The sequence below is a fragment of the Crocodylus siamensis genome, chromosome 11 (genome assembly GCF_052110815.1).
Source record: "Crocodylus siamensis isolate JL-2025a chromosome 11, ASM5211081v1, whole genome shotgun sequence".
Classification (NCBI taxonomy): Eukaryota; Metazoa; Chordata; order Crocodylia; family Crocodylidae; genus Crocodylus; species Crocodylus siamensis.
In genome coordinates, this window is record NC_143405.1 from 65,687,943 (window position 1) to 65,709,388 (window position 21,446).

The 21,446-nt window shown below is 52.0% G+C and overlaps 1 protein-coding gene across 13 annotated transcripts in view; it reads left to right on the plus strand.

Annotated features, from left to right (window-relative positions):
• Positions 1-10,666, plus strand: part of FHIT (fragile histidine triad diadenosine triphosphatase) — a 772,226-nt gene extending 761,560 nt beyond the window's left edge. For all 13 annotated transcript variants that reach the window (XM_090022431.1, XM_090022433.1, XM_090022426.1 and 10 more), the window contains one exon: positions 5,445-10,666. The gene's annotated coding sequence lies outside the window, so the exon portion shown is untranslated. The remainder of the gene's footprint in view (positions 1-5,444) is intronic.
• Positions 10,667-21,446: the final 10,780 nt, after the last annotated feature.

The window sequence follows — 21,446 nt, forward strand, 5'->3', positions numbered from 1 at the left end:
GAGGTCCTGCTAGCGCAGGGTAGGCCTGGCTGTGGTCCTGCTCACGGTGCATCCCAGGGTCAGCACTTGCAGGCGTCGTTAGACCAAGGACAGCTAAAACCCTGTGGTTGGTTGTTTCTCCATCACAAAGAAGAGAAAATATCATGTGAGTATAATAGGGAGCTCTTAATGGTCTCCCTCCTATGTCTGTGAGGCCTTGTTCTCCCACAGACTCTCCTGACTGTTGGAGTTGCCTGCTAGCATGCTTGGACATCGGACCCCTGGCTGCACGAAGTGTCCTGGGGGTTGCTTGAAGAAATAAATCCTGCTTAGCATCTCTGGCTGCATTTTATTCGATTCCGGGACACGGTGAGTAGGTATTTCCTTGCAGTGATGGGAAGACGCGGTTTCCTTTGTGCACGTGGCCACATACATGAGGTGAGGCTGAAGAGCTGTGTAGCACAAGTATCCATGCACACCCCTTCTTTCACCGTTTCCCTGCACCTCGTCAGGCAGAGTCCTCCTCTTCAGGATATCCGCAATTGCAGCTGGGCTCCTGGAGGACGTATTATAGAGCCTCTCTGTGGCCAAAGTAAGATGACCCACCCTGCCTGCCACAGCTCAGCACCTGCTTCTCGCTGCAACATGGGCAACCTGAACACACAAGCACAACAGATGCTTTTATGGGGAATACAAGTTAATTGGGGGGAAAAAAAAGAGTTTCTTCGCTTCGAAGGTGCCACGTCCTTGCTTGATATCACCCAGGCTTGGCACCATCAGTAAGTAATTCGGGCACTCAGTTATTCAGCTCAAGAACGCTTACTGAAAGGTGCCCTGAGCGGGATGGAGAGACAGAGAAAGCGTGCTTCTTGCGAGGGCAATGCTGCGCGCTGTCTTCCCCTTCTCGAGTCTGTTTTCAGATGCATCTCGCCAGGTTTCTACCCAGCACAAGAATGAAGAGCCTTGTTAGTAGGGTAAATGTTTTGATGGCCTGCCGTCTCCTGAATTTGAAAGCACAGCACACGTACCAGAGAGTAGCGAAGATGAGACGTGTGCCTACTGACTCTCAGGTGTGATACAAAATATGCTTCAGTCTGCCTGCCTGGCTGGCTCTCCATGAGCCCCTTCCTTGAGCTGAGAGACGGGTCCCAGGAAAGCTCCCCGTTACACCCACAGGCACCCAAAGCCGCCCTCTGATGCCATTAGAGCATCAGGCTCAATGCCAGAGGGTCCCGCTGTATAACGAGGATGACGGTGACACCGTGGCCAGCTATCGGTGGGGCTATATATATCCAGTAGGTTTTAATTGCTTAAACACATGAATATTTTACATGTCACTGCAAAGGCAGGATCTGCTTTTAAAGGCTCAGAATAAAGCATCCTGCATGCCAGGGGTGGCTGTCTGGTGTCAGGCCTCCTTACACACCAGCCCCCGACTTGACACCACGACCGAGGAGTCGTCTTTTCCACACTCTCAGACAACGTGAATTGTAGTCTCCTTTTCTTCCCACCCAAAAGAGAAGAAGGTGCTGGAGGCAGATGTGGGGCCAGGCAATGGGTTATCTGAGCCCCACTCCCCTCCTCCTAAGGGCCTGTCTCAACTAGTGTCATTGGGCACCACCCTATGTACTCGTGCTTTGCTAGCCCCATGGACATCCACGGAGCCCCTCGCCCCAGCTGGCCCGGGAAGACCTCCTGTTATTAGGCCTAGGAGGGTTAATTGTTTGACCCTTTTTTCTCCCATGGCTCCTATTGTTCTTGGCACTCAGTTCGTGGCCTTTCGAGAGAAGGGGGCACAGTGTCATCGTCTTGCAAATGAAGGACCAGGAGGGTGTGAAGATGGTAGTTGTGTGTGGTTGTTACTCCATTGCTTTTCCCACCTTCTCTGGGGCCATGATGTCTCCTGCTTCCTCTCTGATGTTTCTGGTGGATACTGGTAGGAGTTTTCTGCTTCTTAGACATTTCTGCATTGGATATTTTTCTGTCATGTCTTGCTGTTGGACTTTGGTGACTGATGGCAGAGGGTGACATTGTCTGCCCCCCCCATGCCAACTCTCTGCGGCCTACACATGGATCCGAAGCCCACCCTGTAGCTCTAACAGCAGGAGCTTGGCCACTGGATATGCAGCAAAGCAGCGCTAACCCCGGCCTGCCCCACTGCCACCCTCCCCATCGGCCTGCGTGGGAGTGCGATGTGTGCACAGCGTGCGCCCGCATACCCCGTGCAGTGTGGCCGGCACCGTGACACAGGACACGCTGCTGTCGCGTGCTCAGAGCACAGATCTGGACATTTGATGGGAGCAGCGTGTGCCAGTCCCCAGAGACCATAGAGGGAGGGAGCAGGTATGATGGCATCAGCAACACTGCATGCCCTCAGCCACAGCATCCAGGTCGAGGACGCCAGGAATGGAGAGAGGTGACTTGCGCCGTATCCGGCTTCCTCTGTCTGCCCGTGGGCTGACCGGGTTAGTGTGCCGCGTGAGTCCAAGCTGCAGCAAGGTGCCTTAGCCCCTCTGCCCACAACTGCAGCATCACGCTCCCCTCAGCTCGGGCGCGTTCGGCAGCAGCGGAGGAGCCAGCCTTGCTCCCTCCGCACAGCTGGCTAATCCCGTGAGCTGACTCTGTTACACAGACCCCACGAGCCCGCGACTGCACTCAGGAACTGTTTGCACATAATCCCTAAGTAAACATGCATTTTAGCAATCAGCTCGAGATTTCTCCGCACTCCAGCCTTAAGTGCTATTAATTATATCACACATTCAGCAGCCTCTAAGAACCATTAATTAGAAAGCAGGAGCTGACTGTTTGCTTGTCCATGAGAAGCTGCTGTGACCCCGGGGAGTGAAACTTCAGCTCCAAAGGCACTGAGCGGTCACCGGGAGAAACACCCGCGTGAGGGGCTGTCAGGAGGGCAGCAGTGGTCCAGGCCTGCCCCTCGGCCATGACATTACACTTGCAGGAGCTGGAAAGTCAGAAGAGAAGCCCAGCTCCGGCTCTTTCCCAAAATTAGTTTTCTTGCTGTAAGAAACAAATAAATACAAAGTAATCCTTATTTCATTTCAGCTGAACACAGGGGAAGCGACTAGCAGGAGCAGAAGTCCCGTAGGCAAACACAGCCTGGCCTTCAGAAGCATCAGGAAAGCCTCTGTGTGCAACCCTGTGTGTGCCGGGGAAAGCTGGTGAAGGCACGAAAGTCTTTCTGACATGGGAGAGGTAAATACACTTCATGTCATCGTCGTGCTGGGCCCACAGCGGGTTTGGGGCTGCTCACACCTCTGAGTACCATCCCCATATCCTCTAATCGGCATAAACCGTGCAGCGTTCAGGGCAGCGGGGGCAGCCACCTCCGATGTAGGGCCATAGGGGATCCCTGTGCAAGTGGGATGTGCTGAGATGGATGGATATCTCATCTGGCCGTGCACGGCGGGTCTCGCTCCAGTCAGCGGGTGTCAGAGCCGTGGTTGATGCAGTCCCGTGGCAAAGGTGATCGTTTGGCTTCGCTCTGTTGAGGTCTGGCACTTTGCTCCCACTTCAGCGTCCTGCTCGGAGGGCTTTGCTAGCAAACGGGCCTACTGCTGTCTCAGCACAAGACTGCTTTTCACCTTCGGTGTCTCCATTTCTCGAGGGTCAGTAATACTGGCTCACCTCTCTACGGTCCCTTGAGGTGCCCAGATCAGCGCTCGGAAGCTGCAGTTATAGTTCCCGTCAAAACGCCGCAGACTAAGAGGAAGATGGATAAGGCTGCACGGCTTTGAAGGCAAAGTATTAAGTTCATTGGTGTAGTGGGAAGAACCTCTGAAAGGCCAGATGTTCACATGCGTGGCCAGGAGAATTAGTGCTAATCTGAAATATCATGTACCAAGTATCTTCAGGCTGGCTGATCTGGTTTCATGCTTGGTTAATCAAACAGACTCAGAGATGAGCCAAGGGAGAAGGGGAGGCCAGGCCAGGCCTGATCGGGCAGCGTCAGGGGCTCTGGAAGAAAGCAGAAGGATGGCGTCCGGCCAAACTGAAGTTTCAAAGACGGCTGAAAAGAGCAGTTGAGGGCTTTTAAATCTGAATCAGTGCCAAAACGGTGCTGTCCTGGCGTGGGTTACTGAAGGATGTGCAGACCGAGCAGTGCCACCCTCTTCGAAAAAGGTTCGTAAAATATGTACAAAGCAACCGTCAGTCGAGGAGAGGCGCGCGGTGGAGGCTCAACACACTTGGGCAGCAAGGCCAAGGCGAACGCGTCTGCACGAAAGACGCTGATGCTCGTGTGGGGACCGCGGGCGCCAGCTCCATAGGAGCCCCAAAGGGAAGGCATGAAAGTGCAGCTGTCGGGCAAAAGCGGAGACAAGCAAACACTGAAGAGTTCAGGTATTAACAAAGGGTTTTTTTGTAATCAAGTTATTCTAGTGCTTTGCCGAGCGCCACCAGCAACTTGAATGAGGCCGCACAGCTTAAGAGCTCCCCGTATGCGAGTCTGGAGAGCCATGTTGTGTGGGCAGCCAGGTATAAAACGCTGTTCATGTGGGGAGCTGCGTGACAGAAGAGGGATGCTGTTGGACACGTGGCGCGCACCTCTGAACTGTCCTCCTGCGTCCCCTGGGCGTTTGCTGGGTCTGTTCACGCGCGGGAGGCTCGGTAATGTTTGCACTCGGACGTGCGAGCAGCCCCGCAGCTGCTGTGGGCGCAGCGTGGCGACGACATCCGACCAGGCCGCCACAAGCTGAATGGCAGGTTGGCAAAGCTGCCAAGTCACGTTGTCGGGGCCGTGGCTGGCGGCAGTCCTTAGCCAGGTGCCTGCCTTCCACAGCCATCTTGCAGGTGCTGTGTGCATGCGGTTTTGTTCAGGCCCACGTGTGTGCTCGTGAGTCTGTTGCCTTTGGACGGCAGCGCATCCTCAGGGCGCACGTGCATCCGTGATGGTGACGACACATCCAGGGCACATGCGCTGTTCGTTTATCCCACATTAGCTTATGAGTCCAGGATCCAGAACGCCCCTTGTCCTCTGGCTCCCGTGTGTCCGCCACTGGTACACTCAGTGACCTCAGGCAAGTCCCTTCACCTTCCTGTGCATCATATCCCCTGCCGTCCAATGAGAATAACAGGCCTGCCTGCCGCTGTCGAGTGCCGAGCCACGTACAGGGGTTAGTGCTACTTGCAGGTGAGCTTTGCTTATGTCTATGTTAGAAATCAAAGCAAAATGTCCAGGGTTCTTGCTCTGCTGTTTTCAAAGTCACTGCGCACCAACCTTTCCTCCTCTCCAAGTACAAGAGGCTGCAATCAGAGCTTGCATATGCCAGGTCTGGATTTGCCACTGAATATTTCATCTTTTCTATCACTAGCCATATTTCCCCTCATAACATGCTAAGGAGCATCCAGCCAATTAACAATGTACAAACCCACATTTTGTCTAACACAGCCCAGAAGTGTTTGTTGCTTTTAACTTCATGTCTGTTTTTACGGTCAATATTTTTCAGGTGAGACGCTGTCTGGAACAAATCCTGAGGCACGCGAAAGCCTAAAAAAGGACTCGTGCTCTAGCTCTCCATGGCACTGAAACGGCAGCTAAGCATATTTTATTACATTCTGCAAACACCGGCGTCTTCCTTGAAACATTTTATTATACCTTTGGATATCATCAGGGTTGAATTTCATCTAAAACGACTGACATCCTGGTTCCAAACAGCATTTTGACTAGCGGCCTATATTTTCTGAACTGTGTGCTTTAGAGTGAGTCTTTTAAAATTGTCCCTTGGCCTACATCGAAATAAAATATTAGCAGAAATATTTATCTGCTGTGTTTGGGTACTTTATAAAGCAGTGCTCCATGTTGTGCTTATTGAGATTCTGTTGTAGTACGTAAGGTATTGTATCTCAGAAAAATTAGATCTTTTAGGGCTATTGTGCTCCGCAGAAACCAAGGCTTTGTTACAGCCTAAATAAGATAGACCTGGAGAGCTACCATTTGGCTAGATAAGATAATAGAACAAGCAATGCATAACCTTTCTTAAGATCATACATTTCCCTCCTGCTTTTAATGTGTTGCTACAGAGCTGCGGGGGCTTCAGGTGTACAATACACTTTAGGGAATTAATAAATATGCAAAGCTGCTGAGCTGGTGTTCAACACATTAGGGGTCAGGGCGGCAAAAGTTTGCAGCCTGCAACCAAAAACAGCTTGACTGGGAGCAGTCAGTGCGACCCGCTCGCTCAGCAATCACCGGCGCTCGAGGAGGGGGCCTGCAGTGGCTTAGCTGCCTCCTGCAAGCGCAGCCCGAGGGGGAAAATGGCAGCAAGCACGGAGGAGAAGAAAAGCAATGAAGACTGCGGTCGTCTAGGAGGCAACATTTGTATTAGCTCCTGCACGGTGGTGTCCGGGCTGACACAAGCCTTACCCAGCTGTGGACTGGCTCTGACTTTACAACACGAGGCGCACAGAAGTGGCTAAACAGGTCCTCCAAAAGCATCACCATTTGAGTGGGAAGCAATGGGAAACACAAAGGGGCCGCATTCACACCTGGAGTAATGGCCCCACAACGTCGATGGAACTGCATGAGGAGCAAATTTGCCCCATGGCCTTGATGCCTTTGTGCCAGTCAGCCACAAGCAGCAAAGCTGGGACCAGACCCAAGACGTTTGGCTATAGTTACGCTATGGAGCTTCAGCAGTCTGGCTGCAGAAACCCCGTTCGATATCCAGGATCCGGTGTGACACGTCCTGACAGCAGGCAGCTTCCAGCAGACATCTGGAAAGCTGCAGCAGGTCTAATGGTGCAAATTCCCTCCAAATCCCATCCTGAAGGGGCACGTCTGCATGTGAAATTAATGCAATGCAATAAACTCCGGCACATAGCACACCCGACTTCGTTGCTTGGGGGTGCTGTGTTTGCATGTGCGCCTGCACCGCAGCACGCTGAGCTGGGTCAAAGCAGCCCCAGCTGGCAGGGGACCCTGGGGTGCTCTTGCCTGGCTCGGTGTGCTCCAGAGGGGCTGGCTGGGGCACGAGGGGGCTCCAGGGTGGAGCTGGTGGGGAGGCAGCCCCCCGGCACTGAACCACCCTCGTGCCCCGTCAACATCTACACATGCATTGCCAGGCACTAAGTAACGCTGTCATAGGATAGCACTTGTGTTTGCAAGTACTAACCTACAGCGGTTAATGAGTTTCCTCCAGCCTAACAGGGCCACATGTGTAGACGCTGAGATGTTTATTGTGAAGCTGCCTAATTAACTAACTCTGCAGTAGTCTCGTGTAGATACGCCCAAGGTGTCTGCAACATTTAGCCCCCTGAGCAGGTGTACGAGTCTAGTGGAGGAAGGCAAGAGGCCAGGCGGAGGAGCTTGGGAACCTGAGTGCACTCTCAAAGAAAACAACGACTGAGCCAAGATGAAGGTTTTGCCACTGAGTGTTAATATGTAAAGCAGAGCTGATGTTTCAGATTGGCAGAAGACAATTGCCATGCTATAGTGCTAGTTTGAAGTGGAAAACCTGTGCTTCAATTACATTTGCAAGCTATTTCCAAACCTTGTTTTCATATTAAGTGTGGAATATTCCAGTATTAATTTTGCTCTCAGCGATGAAGGCAGCATACCAACCACTTCACAGCAGGCCTGGCTTGCAGATGAGAGCTGACCTGCGTGGGACAGTTCATTTGTATAAACGAGGATGTCGTATTGCGTCACCAAAGGTCTGGTTTGAATGGGGAAAAAAGGTCCTCTTATGGCACCGTGCACAAAACACTCCATTTATTCAGTACGGGGGCAGAGATTTCAGGCCTGTTTAAAAATGGGATTTGCAACAGATGAGGGACTCACGTGAGGACTGGTATTACAGGAGGTGGGGATGGATTAGAAAATGCAGCTCAAGAAACCCAGAGTCATAGGCGGGATCCGAGCCCAGGGCTGCTGCCGGCCTGTGGGTGGTGCAAACGTTTCTCACGGGCCTGACGAGGTGCCGCAGCCGATGGAGCAGGTAGCAGCACTGCTCCGAAGAGCCAGCGGTGCCCCATCCTTTTGGGCTGCAACCCCGCTGCCATGCTTGCTCCAGGGCTTGTTACAACGGTAGGTTCAAAGGCAGGGTACTGCTGGAGCTGGGAGGCCAGCTCTTCCCCAGCACCCAGCTGATGCTTGCTGCTCTCTGGGGCATCTCACTGGGTGCTAAGCACATGAAACTCTGCCCTTTTTGGTTTGACTAATTCAACAGCTGGTGAATCTTGCACTGCATTTCAACTTGCATCTTCCACCAGCTCCTCCCTCCAGCTCTGCAGAGGCTCAGACGGCCTTGGCTGCAATAAAGTGAGTATAACCAGATTAGCTGGGTCACCTGGAGTGTGGTCAAGCTCCCTGGTCTTTGTTTTACAAGGGGAAGCCTTACCCCTGCCGCTGTGACGCAGCTAAGGCAGCCTGCCCCCACTGAGCCGAGAAGCTGCGCCGGGTAAATGGAGTGGTCCCTTGACACGCACAGCGCCAAAGAAAAGCCCAAGCAACCACTGAAGCTAGTCCTCTGCAGTTACAGGCAGCCACCGTTGTTCAGCTGAGCTGCCTCCTCCTGCCCAAAGGAGCTGGAGAAAACTCCAAGACCCCTCCCCCCCTTTTCACCCCGATCTTCAAACCCTCCGGTGCTGGGGTATTAGGGTCCGGCTCTGAACTTCACCTCTGGCAATGCCTTGTGCTTTGGTTGTAACCCACAGCCGCTCTGGTCTGTGCTGCAGTTCCTGTTCCTTGCCCAGCACAGGGCTTTGCTAGCTGCTTGTGCTTTGTGCTGCCCCAAGACGTGCGTTTGGAGGGCGCTGGGGGCATCCGGGTATACGAATCTGCATCGCCGTAATTGCCAGGACAGGGTAAGAAACCAGGGTTGACCTAAGAAAGATCTCCTTGTTGGCAGGTGTTTGCTCTGTTCCAGATCCCCGAGGGAGGAGGCAGCTCCTGACACGACCACCTGAGAGCAACACAGGTGCAGAGGAGGAAGCTCAGGGCAGGAGATGTGGGAAATCTTTGTCTTCCAAGGCAGGCAGGCTGGCAGGCAGCATGATCCAGTGCTTCAGCACAGCAAGAGGATCTACTTTTTAATTACTTGCAACAGCATCATTCTGGGTAGAGACAGAGGAACTTCCTTCCCAGCATCATCTCCTGTTCCTCTGTGGGAGGGCTATTAACCACCCCAGATAGCTCAAAGGCAAGCACGGTTTGATGGATGGAGGGCCTGGAGACGTGCCACGCTGGGGCTGCGCTTCCTCCATCCGCTTGCCTCTCTCTGTCGCTCACTCCCAGGCGCGGGCCTTGCCTTGGCATCCTCCAGCTCAGCTAACGTGGAGCTTTGTTTTTAATTAACATGGCAGAGAAGGGAACGTGACAGCTTGGTTTCAGAGGGATCCTGTTTTGCATCAGGACTGGAGAAGGGGCATTTTGGGCTTGTGGCACTTGAGCGCATCTCCTGAAAGCCAAGCTTAGTTCCTGGCCTTAAAGCAGGGGTTGCATGGCCTTGGGAATCAGGCACCAAACTCCCTCCAGGGTCAAAGTACTTGCAGACATTGGAGCAGCCGCGCCTGCAGTTCACCGTGGAGCAGGGTAACGGCAATAATCCCTGGTACGTGGGGTCCTCAGGCCATTCCTTCACTGGCTTGTCAAGCTGTCTGCTTCATGCACTCAGGCCTTCCTGCTTTCTTCAGCTTGCCCAGCCCTCGGACTGCAGCTCTGACCAGCTCCGCGCTTCACGTGATCCCTGGAAAGCGTCTCAGGTGTGCTGAGCTGCCTGGTGAAACCCTGAGTCGTGTTTCCATGGCCTGTGGCCCAGCTCAGTGCTCCTTCAGGCCTCTGGGGATCGCACGCTGCAGCTCTGTATCCCCGTGCAATGGAGGAGGATGTGCTTTCCCCTTGATGCTGGGCAAGTATTCAAGCACATGTGGCAGCATCCACAGAGTATGTTCAAAGCAAGGGCAGGAAGGGGTGTAATTACACCCACGAAATTATTAGACTATCTAATCACCTGAGCAGTGATGAGCACTTGTTCTCCAGAAAGCTGGCTGCAGTTCAACCTACGTTTTACCTGCCGGATGCAATCTGCGGTGAAGTCTGAATCGGGGCAAGGCTGGGAGGACAAGCCTCACCAAGCAGAAGGCAGCACTCGCCTTTCTCTTTGATGTTAATGTACAAAACTTAATGTTTCTTGTTTAAAAACCAAGATTATTTAAACACAGTTGAAGTACTTAATTATGCTTGGGTTATTCAAAAGCAGAGAAAGGTCAGGGAATTCAAACTGAAAGCTGATGTTTTGGTTGTAACCGCAGATGGCTCTGCTCTCCCCCACAATGGAATATATTAAGGAGAGTCAACCTCAATTTTGGCTGTGTTGGCTTTTGTCATTCGTGTCACAACATTGACGTTATTCCCACATAACTTTGTGTATTTAATTTTACAAGAAGCTGTGCTATTGAGCGCTGCCTGTAAATATTTGATCACTGCAGCTCCTCCAGGATTATCTTATCAAGAGTAAAGATATTAAAATAGAAATCTTGTCATGTTACTGCCTTTATATTTTCAGTCTGAGCGTTGACTGACAGAAAATGAACTGCCTGAACCAGCTCTAAAGTGCCTTTTCAGCGAGAGCTTTAATGCCAGGGGCTACTGAAAAAAAGGTATGGAGTCATCGGAAACTAATGCCTTGTTGTATTTATGTAGCTTTTCTGCCACAGATTAAAAAATATGAATCTACTAGGAGTCTCTTTACAAGTGTAAAATAGTGTTGGTCTCTCTGTATCTTTTGCCATCTCTAACAAGCCTTAAAAAGAGTCTTCCCCTGCTTCCTTTTGCACTTTAATATCAGATGCTGTTTCACCAGCAGCTTAGAGACCTGAATTGAAGTTTTGCAAGAGTAAGCTCTTGACTTATCTAACCTACAAAATTTCTTCTTGGTGATAAAATGGATTGCAGGCGAGGACTGAGCGTTCCTGCCTCGGCTGGAATATCAAGCTGCTATAGACAAGCGGAGGTTTCTATTCCTGGCCAGTTAAAGACACGCTAGTAATGCTGTTTTAATGTTACGCAATTGCTCTGAAATGGTCAGGTGGCTAAAGAGCGCAGCGATACAAATACACGGCTGTTGCCCGAAGGCCCGTGCACCAGCATGGATCAGTGAGTGGTTAGCTGGGGCGGGGACCGGGATGCCAATTTGGGAAGGTACGCGCGCACCATTTAAGCACTAACTGCATGTTAAAGGGCCTCCAAAATCCATGACCCTGCTCAGACCTGGGCCCGGAGGGTTTGGCAACGCTTTGTTCACGCCGCAATCCCGCCCTTGCCCCTTCTGAGAGTTTCCCCCGTTGCCGAACACCGGCCCGTGGTTTGGGGCCTTCCGAATCGCCCTTGTGTTGTCCTTCCAGCCACCCAATGGCACACCAGGGCTGCCGGCGTTTCCTCCTCGAAGACTGCCAGCGCAGGCCCTGAAGCTGGACGAGCCACGCGAGAACACGCCCTGGTGCTGCCCAGTAGCCAGCCCGTGTCTCTCGCCTCGTCCGTCCAGCGGGAGCTACAGCTGTGCAAAGGAAGAATAATTGGACACTAAGCAGACTATTATCTCCCTGACATGAAAGGGATTTACATGGGTAACTCCCATTAGCGGTAACGGGCGGTCCCTCCATACAGTCCCGGGCTCTGATCACAAAATAGATTGCTCTAACATTTCTCTTACAGGAAAGGTCAGACGCTGAAGCTTTGTTAAGCATGCTCAATATATTCAATTAAAATATACCAACGTTTTCATCAGCTATTAAATGTCTTTGAGATAGCTGTAATTAAACTGGCGCGTAGAACGGAAGGGAAGCCTTTCAGGCTGTATTTGACTAGGATGGGCTGGAGGACCGGATACAGGCCGGGGATCCCGGGACTCCCTTCTTCTTGCTCTGACACTGATGTAGTGCATCTTCAAACACGAGCGCTTCTCTCCGTCCCGCCCTGCCGCCTTCCGTCTGTCCTGTCGAGTTACATTGCAACCGCTTCGGGGCAGGGAGCATTTCAGGTTCGCCGTGTGCAGGTTCGCTTGTTGTACAGAGACGTCTTGGTCTGCCGTAGCCATGAATAGTCACGCACTCTTCGGCAAATTCAGCAAAGCTCCCTTTGAAAGGTGCGGGAAAAATGAGCAGCGAGAGCAATCCCGTGTGTTTAACCAGGATGCGTGCGCCGGGGCCTCCACAGGCAGTTCACAAGGCAAAAACAGCCTTAAAAAAAGACGAAGAGTTTCAAATAGTTGCAAAATAGCAGGAGTAAGTGGCTCCAAGTGTAAGGCTATTCCTCGGTATGGCCGCCCTGTGGGAGCAGGGCCATTCTTCACCTGGCCTGACAGCCTGAGTTACCTACTGTGAAGACGAGGTCTAGGTGTCTGCCCAAGCTAATAGCTCATGTTCCCATATAGACTGGCATTCAGGCTGCTAACCCCGCTTAAAACCCGAGCTGCCCTGCGTTGAGGCCCAGGATGTATGTACGCTGCTTCTCCAGTGAACCTTGCCCAAGCAAACGCCAGCACCTCGGGCATGTCTACGTGTTCTTTAATACACACTTTTACTAATGCACATTCAATTTAGTACTTCCATTGTCGGGCCGACGCTGCCTTTTTCCACCCAGCACCTGCTTCTTAGGGACTCGCTTAGATTTCATCACTGTGGCAATGGAGCACTTCATAGAGACTGATGGGTTTGCCCTCACAACACCCAAGAGGGGAAGGGTGCTCCCTCCATGCCCGGCAGGAAGCGGAGGCACTGGGCAAGCCAAGTGACTTGCCCGAGTGCATTCATGCAGCCTCTGGCCGCAGCAGGCTTGGATCCAGATCTCTCGCAGGTGCCCCATCCATCCCCAGCTGCCGGGGCAGCTTTTCGCTTGGGTTGGCAGAAGGCCATGAACTGTCTGGCAGTGCTGCAACCCGTCCTTGGAGGTTTTGAAGACCCAGCTAGACAAAGCCTTGGCTGGGATGATGTAGTTGGGGCTGGTCCTGCTTGCAGCAGGGGGTTGGACTAGATATGACCTCCTGAGGTCCCCTCAACCCTCGTTTTGTCGAATTCGGTGATTCTATAACCCCAACGAGTGGTTGGGACGGGCACGCTGGTGGAGAAAACTTGGTTGACCCCTGACTGCGTGGCACCCTCGGGGCTGGCTGGCAGCTGTGTGTAATGATATCGATTAGAGCAACTTCACGAGCTATAAACCCGCTTTCAGAAACAGCCTTTCCAAAGTTACCTGTTTCCCACCTCCAGGGTCAGGCGAGACCCCTCTCTGGAGTTCTGGCAGCCGCTCGCCCTAACTTCAGTGGGAGTTAAACAACTCAAAGCCAAGCCTGTTGCTTTGAAAACTGACTCCAAAAAAAGCCTTAAATGAAGAACGGTCTATAACAACCCAGAGTGGAATAATGTATATAAAGAAACTAAAGGAAGTAAAAATAATTACCTGAGCCAAAACAACAGTTCTAATTATATAGACAAACGACGCCGACGCATGTTGCTGAGAAGCGTTGGCACACCGAAGACTGATAGTAGGGAGATGGAAATATGCTAGAAAATAGCGCATATTAAAGAATCTCTGTTCATTGTGCTAAAGGAGGGGGTGGATATTACATGAGTCAGATCTCAGACACGCCGAGGGATGGGTGACAAAGAATTAGGAAGCGTCTTTCTAATCCCCCAAGTGCTCACTGTTGGGGATTGCGCCGGCAGCTGCTGCACGCGGGCTCCTTCACCGGGGACCGCAACGGCTGCCCCCAGCAGCATCCTCTCCTCTCGGGGCTTCCCAGGGCAGCTCTCCCGTGGCTGTTTAGCAGCAGCGTCTCTCGACCCCCATGTGCACCTTCCAATTATCTCCTAGCATGCAACGTTTCACCACAGGGATGCACTGTATTTGTCCTGGATAGAAACTCCTTGGGTTTACACAGTGGCTCCTCTTTGGCGGGCAGCCCCAGAGCCGCTTGGTCGTGTCACAGGCCTGATGTGCTAACACTTATTCTAGCTGTTGGCTCAAGTGGCGTTTAGAAAGAGGGGCTGCCGGGGACTTCCTAGTCACTGACCAGGTCTCTTGCTCCTCCACACCATCTGATGGTCAGCTAAGCGTGTGGGGTCTCGTTGGGTTTTCTCCTTGCCCGTTCCAGTTTGAACTTCTCTTGCGTGAAGGTGGGTGGCCAGAACCGCACGCAGCATCCCAGGTGCCTTCTCCACTGATATTCAATCATCCCTGTCCCTACTAGAAATACCTTGGCTCATACTTGTAGGGTTGCATTTGCTTTTCCTTTTTTTTTTTTCCCAACCCCATCACGCTGATGGCTCATAGTCACCTTGTGAGTGAGCAGTGCACCTAGGTCCTCCTTCTCCATTTGAGGAGCTTCTCATTTACAAGGAAAAAAATCCCTGCCTTCAGTATTTCCCACACGGCAGCACATCAGAGGCTTTGAACCCCATCTGCTACTGTGCGTTTCTCTCTGATGGGCTGCAGGTCCCAGTTACGAGGCAGAAGAGCGAGGGCTTTACGCCTGCTGAGGCTGGGAAGGTCCCGCCAGCTGTGCTGTGCCGTGCGATGACAAGCAAAAGCTCTTCGAGAACTGCGCGCTTCACAGGACACCACGCAGGGCTGTACAAAGGATGGGAAAATCTTCCAAACAAGCCAAATGAATAGTGGATGAACCTAAAATGCAAACTTTACCCTGCAGCTACTACTGTAGCTGCACCACAAATATACCTCACAGTGGCTTCGTGTTTACCCAGATGTCTGTGTCTCAGGTAAACTGGGTTTTCCAGCTGTCGCCTGAAGTCTCAGCCCTCTTCTCTATGGCAGATACTTGCACAAGGCAGAACTGGGAAGAAGCGGGCACTGAGAATGGGTGACACATGCAATTCGGCCCCTAAAGTGCTTGTTAAACAGAGGTAACCCAGGCCAGCATCCTGCTGGGGGTTAGCAAGGTAAGGTCTGTGTGCTCATCCTAATTGGATTTCAAGAGATGGCCTGAAAGTGTGAGCACTGACTGTGATAAAGGATGAAGTCTTGTACCCGCTACCCTCCTGGGAGCTGGCTGCAGAGAGAAAAATCACCTGCACCACTCTGTATCTCTCGGGCTACGATGCTTTTTGTTGCAGTGAAGGGAGCAACTGCCAGTGAGACAAGAAAGCAAAGTGAGCTTGCGTGGGAGAGTGCTGTGTGTGAGGGTCTCCTCTGGGATAACCCCCGCTGCTGGCAGACAAACTGGCAGCTGTCTCTGCAAACGGACGAGAGCGGCAGAAACGGAAAGAAATCAGTGCAGCCCCTTGACGCTGCGCGGGCTCCGGTGAGCATCGGCCCAGTCTGCAGAAAAGGAATCAGGCTTTGTCTTCCATATGCTTTCTATTGTGGCACTTGAGGGAAAGAGGGAAAAAAACCAAACCTAGAAGAGATCCAGGCTAAAGTTCAGCCAACACCCCCGGGCCATCAGCTGGATTTCCCTGGAAATGAGAGCTAGCGATGGATGCTGTGCTATGCTGTGGAGCGCAGCTGTGCAAATCTTGCTGCCCTGCCCCGGACGTAGCAGCACGGTTGCAGGCGATGCTTTTCCAGGGGATGGACACTGCTCCTCTTTCTTGGGGGAGCAGGGCTTCTCCCCTGGAGCCTCCTCTTCTCGCACAGTCCGCGTGGAGGCCGGAGATGGTCACGGACCCTGCATTCAGGAATGCTAGGACCTTCTCCTGCCTCGTGTCCCCGCCGAGCTCGCCCAGGGACAGAGGGAGTGAGACTGCGGAGTTGGAAGGGGGTTGTTCCAGGCTGGGCTCCGGTCTCCCTGTTTCAGGGACTGCTTTGGGCCTTGTTAGGATAATACTTGGGTAGCCCACAAGGCTGGTGATTCTTGCATCTTAGCACTGTTAGCCCCATTTTACAGCTGGGGAACAGAGGCCCAGGACAATCACATGATTTGCCCCCTGGCACCCAGGAAGTCTGGGGCAGAAGTGAACCCCCAGCGACAACCCTCGGCACAGGACCAGCCTTTGCATCTCTCAGCCCAGGGGCTTGCACTTTGGGCCTGGCTACTAGTTTTGTACCCCACCATGGCCTCGCACAGACCAGACCACCATCTCACAGGGTCTTCGCTGTCGCCTGTAGCCTCTTAAACCCATTTGCTTTGACTGTGTCCCCAAAAGTCCTGTTGCATAAACCAAACGAATCTTGCATGACGGGGAGAAAGGAGCTCTGCAAGTGCTAATGTCGCCTGGTGCAGAGAGAAAGCCAGCGTCTCTGCAGCTCCGCGAGGCTGTGAATTCCTGAGCCTGGATCAGGCTGTGGACATTGTCCCCGCAGTTGTTGGGGAGGGCTGTAAGGAAAATGCGATTCTTCAGCCGACTCCAGACTTGTTTCGCTAGTCCTGCGTTACCACAAGTCGGGCACGAACAGAAAGCAGCGCACGTGATGACCATTGCTTTGCAGCAGGAACGCAGGGTTGGTTGCTTGAATGGACATGCTCATCCTCCATGTTTAACTTGGGAGTCCCTGGGCGGTCGGTCCCTGGGCGTACAGCTCTGGTAATCAGTGGTGATTTATGAGCAGAGCACAGGCCATTTGGTCGGACTCAGACGTAAGAGCAGCAGAGGTAATGAGCAGTTTGGACAAGGAGGTTTTCCTTCTGGTCACCCAAGTGAAAGCCCAGCCCCTGGCCAGAGGCACACTCCTGACTTATCGGCTGTCATCTGCATAGGATGAATTTTTCAGGACTGTCATTAAATGACACTGGCCCTGATGCCAAATTAATCACTCGAGCACAAAGCATATGGTTTGGCCTTATACCCATGGGCACGTTTCTCTTTGAAATCCATGGCTTCCCCTGCCTCTCCTGACAGGTGCGCTGACACCTGTCCGTGCAGCGCAGCTTTATTTTCTCACAGTCCCACGCACGTGTGCAGGCGCCGCTCTGGCTGAGCAGGGGAAAAGCTGTCACTCTGCAGCATTTCTCTCTGGCTCTGATAAAGGCATCCTTGTGAATGAAGTGAGGAAATGAACATCAAAGCGCCCGCCCGAGGCTGACAAGCAAAACGACATTAAAAAACAAGCCACAACCTAGATAAAGTTGTGTTTGGGCGAAGTTGCATAAAGGACGCGCTCTGCTAAGGCGATTCCCCGGCTCCCACACGATGCAAACACTTCCAAACAACTTGTAAAAGCAAAGTCTTACCACAGCCCCCACGCTAATGCCTGCTCCTTTCCATCGTCTTCTCCGCTCAGCCCCCACGCAGCCCGGCGGCTCCGCTCGACGGCTGCGCCGTGTCTGTGGCAGGCCAGGCACGCGCTGGGCGACGGCTGTGTCGGGCGAGCGGCCATCGCTTGGCTGCGGGCTGTTTTCCGTGCTGCCCAGGGAAGCTGATGCCCAGCCTCGCGCATCAGACAGAAATGCGGGCGCCTATAGACTGACCCTTCCTCTTGTACTTGAGCAATGATTGAGACAGGGCGAGAGAAGACGTCGGTCCCCAGCAGAAAGCTTCTAGTCCATTTGTCACACAGCTCTTCTGCTCGCCGCCGTAACTGGCTGGGCTTGTTACGCTATAGATGACATAAAGCTGCGTGCCCGTTAGCGGCAGGACATCGTTACTCACCATCCTGAGTTGTTTCCCTCTCTTTATGGTCTTCCAAGGATAATGGTTCTTTCCTGCTTCGTTAGCTAGACCCCGTATTTAGGCATTTATAGTTTTACAGAGAACAGATGTGCAGGCTCACCATGGGACAGATATATTATGTATACAGAATTAACCAACTTCACACCCATACAGTCCCCGTTTTAATTACACGGGCAATGGGGAACCCTAGGTAGTGTGCTGCCAAAGCAGTTGTTCTCATTATGGACTCCCAGGACCGGAGCTGGCTGCAGGCAGATTTGCCCACACAGAGAAGCTGAGCGAAAGCCAACTCCTGCTGGTCCTGGGCCCCATCTCACGGCCTCTGGTGGCACCCAGCCCCCTGGGATGCCAGCCTGTGCCCGTGACCGTGGCAGGCCCATGAGCAAGCCCCTGCGTGCACAGTCCAGCTGCATGAGGTTGAAATGCACTTAAATTAAAACACCCACTTTGAAAAGCAGCTAGCGCCTGGCATTACGGTGGGAGCCCCGGGATACTGGGAGATTACCTGGATCTACAGCACTGTAGTAATTTGTCTGATCTCTGACCCCTGTCAGAGAAACATCAACATGACAGGTTGCCACGGGCTGTATCTCTCTGCTGATAAAAGCCCCTTTAGCAACAGTCAAAGGCGGCTTTTGATCGCTTCCTCTCTCTGGCTTAGAAGAGGCGGCAGTGAGCAAGCTGGCGTTCGGGGCTCGCCGGTTTGGCACGCGTCCTCTGTGAGGAAACACGGACGACGGTGCGCTGTTCGGTGGCGCTTTCAGTTCTCCCGCGAGGATGAGCCGTAAGGATCGCCGTTCTTCCTCCATGCCCCGCACCGCCCCAGGAGTCCCCCCACCCAATAGCCCCGAGCCGGACGCAGAGCTCACTGGCACGGATGTAAACCAGAAGAAAGGCAGCTACCCCTTGGGAGGAGGGCTGGGTCCTTGCACTCGCTCAACTTTTTTGCATTCACTCTGTTTTGCATTCAAGAGGGACGACAGAAGCGCCCATGTTTTATGCTTGCCCAGCAACGTCTTGTCTGGCTGGCTGAGATTCCCAGTCAGTGCCTCCCTCGCTGTAATTACCGCAGCAGTCCCACTTCCAGACCTGCGTCTAACAGAACAACTCTCTGGTTCCATATCAAATGGGAAATCATTAATATACATGTGTCAGGTAAAATTAAAATTGTCCCTGTGAGTTATTCCATGACACAAGATAGTAGAGTGTATATTAAAACCTATTAATTAATATTTAACCAATGCTTTTTCTTGCATACAAAAGCATGGAGCAAAGAGCTGCAGAACAGAGACCAGCAGACTCTTATGCACAGGGCTCCAAGATATTATAACTTTCAGAGTTATTAAAGCGGCATATTTGTTAGAAATGGCATGACAAATCGGTGGCCATTAGAGCCACTCTACCAAGACTAGAAAAATCCTGAATAAACTGCAATAGGTCAACAATTTGCCAGAAATATCAGCTGAATCAGGAGGCTGAGGTTTCATCTCATTGGATCATTACTTATTATGTTCACAAAAGAGTCCTGCATCAGCAGAAAGCTGTGCATTATTTAGAGACGCGCCAGCGAGGACCCGTACGTGTTTCACTGACTTCCACTCAGTGGAACTTCGGTCTTTGTTTTGCTCTTTCCTTCTGCTTGCTGAACTGGCAAAGCCGGAGGCGAGACTAACTCCCTGCCCTTCGCTGTTAGGAAGCTGCACCTTTCCCTAACAATGCACTGCCCTCGAAGACACTTACTTGCAGAGCGTGGCTTGCTGAATAAGCAGGCTGCAGCTGATGGGCTGTAATAGTCCAAAAGTCCAGTGAGATCTTCCTCCAGCCTCCAGCCCTGTTTGTTGCACACCCGTTCTTGGAAATGGGGCGACTGGATGAGCATCGGTGGAGGCCCGTGCTGGCCTCTGGGTGCTGAGGACCAAGAGACCAATGAGCAAAAGCTAGGAGGAGAAGCACCATCCTCCTGTCCAGACAGGAAAAACAGCCCCTAGAAACTGCTCTGGGAAAGCCTTCATTTCCCCCAGTTAGCTGACTTTTAGGCCAGGATTACTGATAGGACCCTTGTACAACACAAGACGTGGGGCTCACCACTTCACAAAGTGTCCGTCACCCTCTCTCAGGATGGATTCTTTGCTACGCATTGTGAGCACCAGACATCTCTAAGAGGCATCGCGGGGTGAGGGGGCTCCCCACAATCGCTGAACCTCTTTGGTCTCCACTTCTCCACAGGCTCACAGAAACGTGGCTGACTCTCTTATTCGGATGCAAGGGATTTACACGTGGAGACGTTTCAAAGGCCCGGCGGGAGTCGGGAGCCGATGACTCCAGCGGGGACTCTTAGTGGGCCGTTGAAGGGGGGATCCCTATACTGATCCCGTTCTCAGACAGCTCTGAAACGTCGAGCTGTTCAGTAACATAGGAAAGGATGGAGTAAAACCCCAAGTGCTGGCTGGAGGCACTGTACACATGATTGGAGACAGCGACCTGAGCCTCATCTGACACCAGTGCAGTTAGGATCATAGAAAACAGGGGGTCACATCTAGTCCAGCCCCTGCTCCAAGCGGGACCAGCCCCAACTGCATCATCCCAGCTCCCACCGCAGTGTGAGGATGGGCTCAGCGCGGGGGCTGCACACTGCAGCCACTTGTTGCAGGCAGAGATGGCTCAACTGTTTCCTATGTGCTTTGAGCCCTGGCATTTATTCCCTTCGCTGATGGCAACACCACTTGGGCGTGGGGACTGGTACGAGTGTAGGACTGTGATGATAACTCCCAAAACACAGAGATCTAAGAGCATGGGCAGGTGATGCTGAACCCACTCAGGGCCAAAGTTAGCCGTGCCCTGGTGCAGGTGAGGGCAAAGCCACTCCAGGAGGCTCTGAACACAAACCACAGCACAAAACCAGCACCTTTTATTGCTAAGCACAACTGAGACCTGCCAGCAGCATGGTACCGAGTCACAGATGCCCATAAAATAAAGGAAATAAAGAGATGGCCATACGTGCGAATGGACTGCAGCTCACTTTGCCTAAAATCACAAGTATAGTTTTAATTATAACAGACCAAGGCATTAATCTGATGTAAGCACGTGTGTGCTGATGAGATAACAATGCTGTGCGTTCACTTGGTAGCAGACTTCAACAGCATTAAATGCAAATAAAGAGCACTGACACATCCCGAAGACTAATTAACATGACGGACCAGTAACAAATGCATTGTTTAGTAGTACTAATTTCCAGTGCCTAGTTCAGCACTATTTCGCTAGCATCGTCCCCAGTGCTCTGCCTATCGCTGTGTGGAAATTTTAAAGGAAAATTAAATGATTTTTAAAATCACAACTAAGCAGCTGAAAGGTAGTTACAAGAGACAGAAGAACGCTAAAGCACGGGGTTTTCCCTTTACAGTCTGGTAGGATACTTTCTGCTGTTGATGTCCACAAAACTGGTATGCTCTTGCTGTATCAGGGATGGAAGAAATTTTTGTACTTTAGTTCTTTTCTCTCCTAGACGTTTAATATTGTTAAGAAATAGCTGTTCTTTCTGGCTCTGAGCTGGCTCCATTGAAAGAGGCATAAATATTCCCCTGCAGGACCTGGCTAACCCCCAAGAAATCAGTGCAAGACTTTCCATTGGCTTCAGTGGGCCCTGAATCACGTTTTAAGATTTCAGAGGAAGGAGTGGGTCATCTTTTCCATTTAGAAAGTGCCTTGCAGTAACAAAGAATAATCATTCTGATACTCTTTTAAATACTCTGTTTTAAAACTTTTCTAACCCTTTCTAGAGATTCAAAGCATTAAAATTCTCCTCTCTGATTTAACTACCTCTTTCAATGGGTTATGGACGATAATGGCACATATTTGTCATACCTTGTTACAGGCCTGGTCAATAG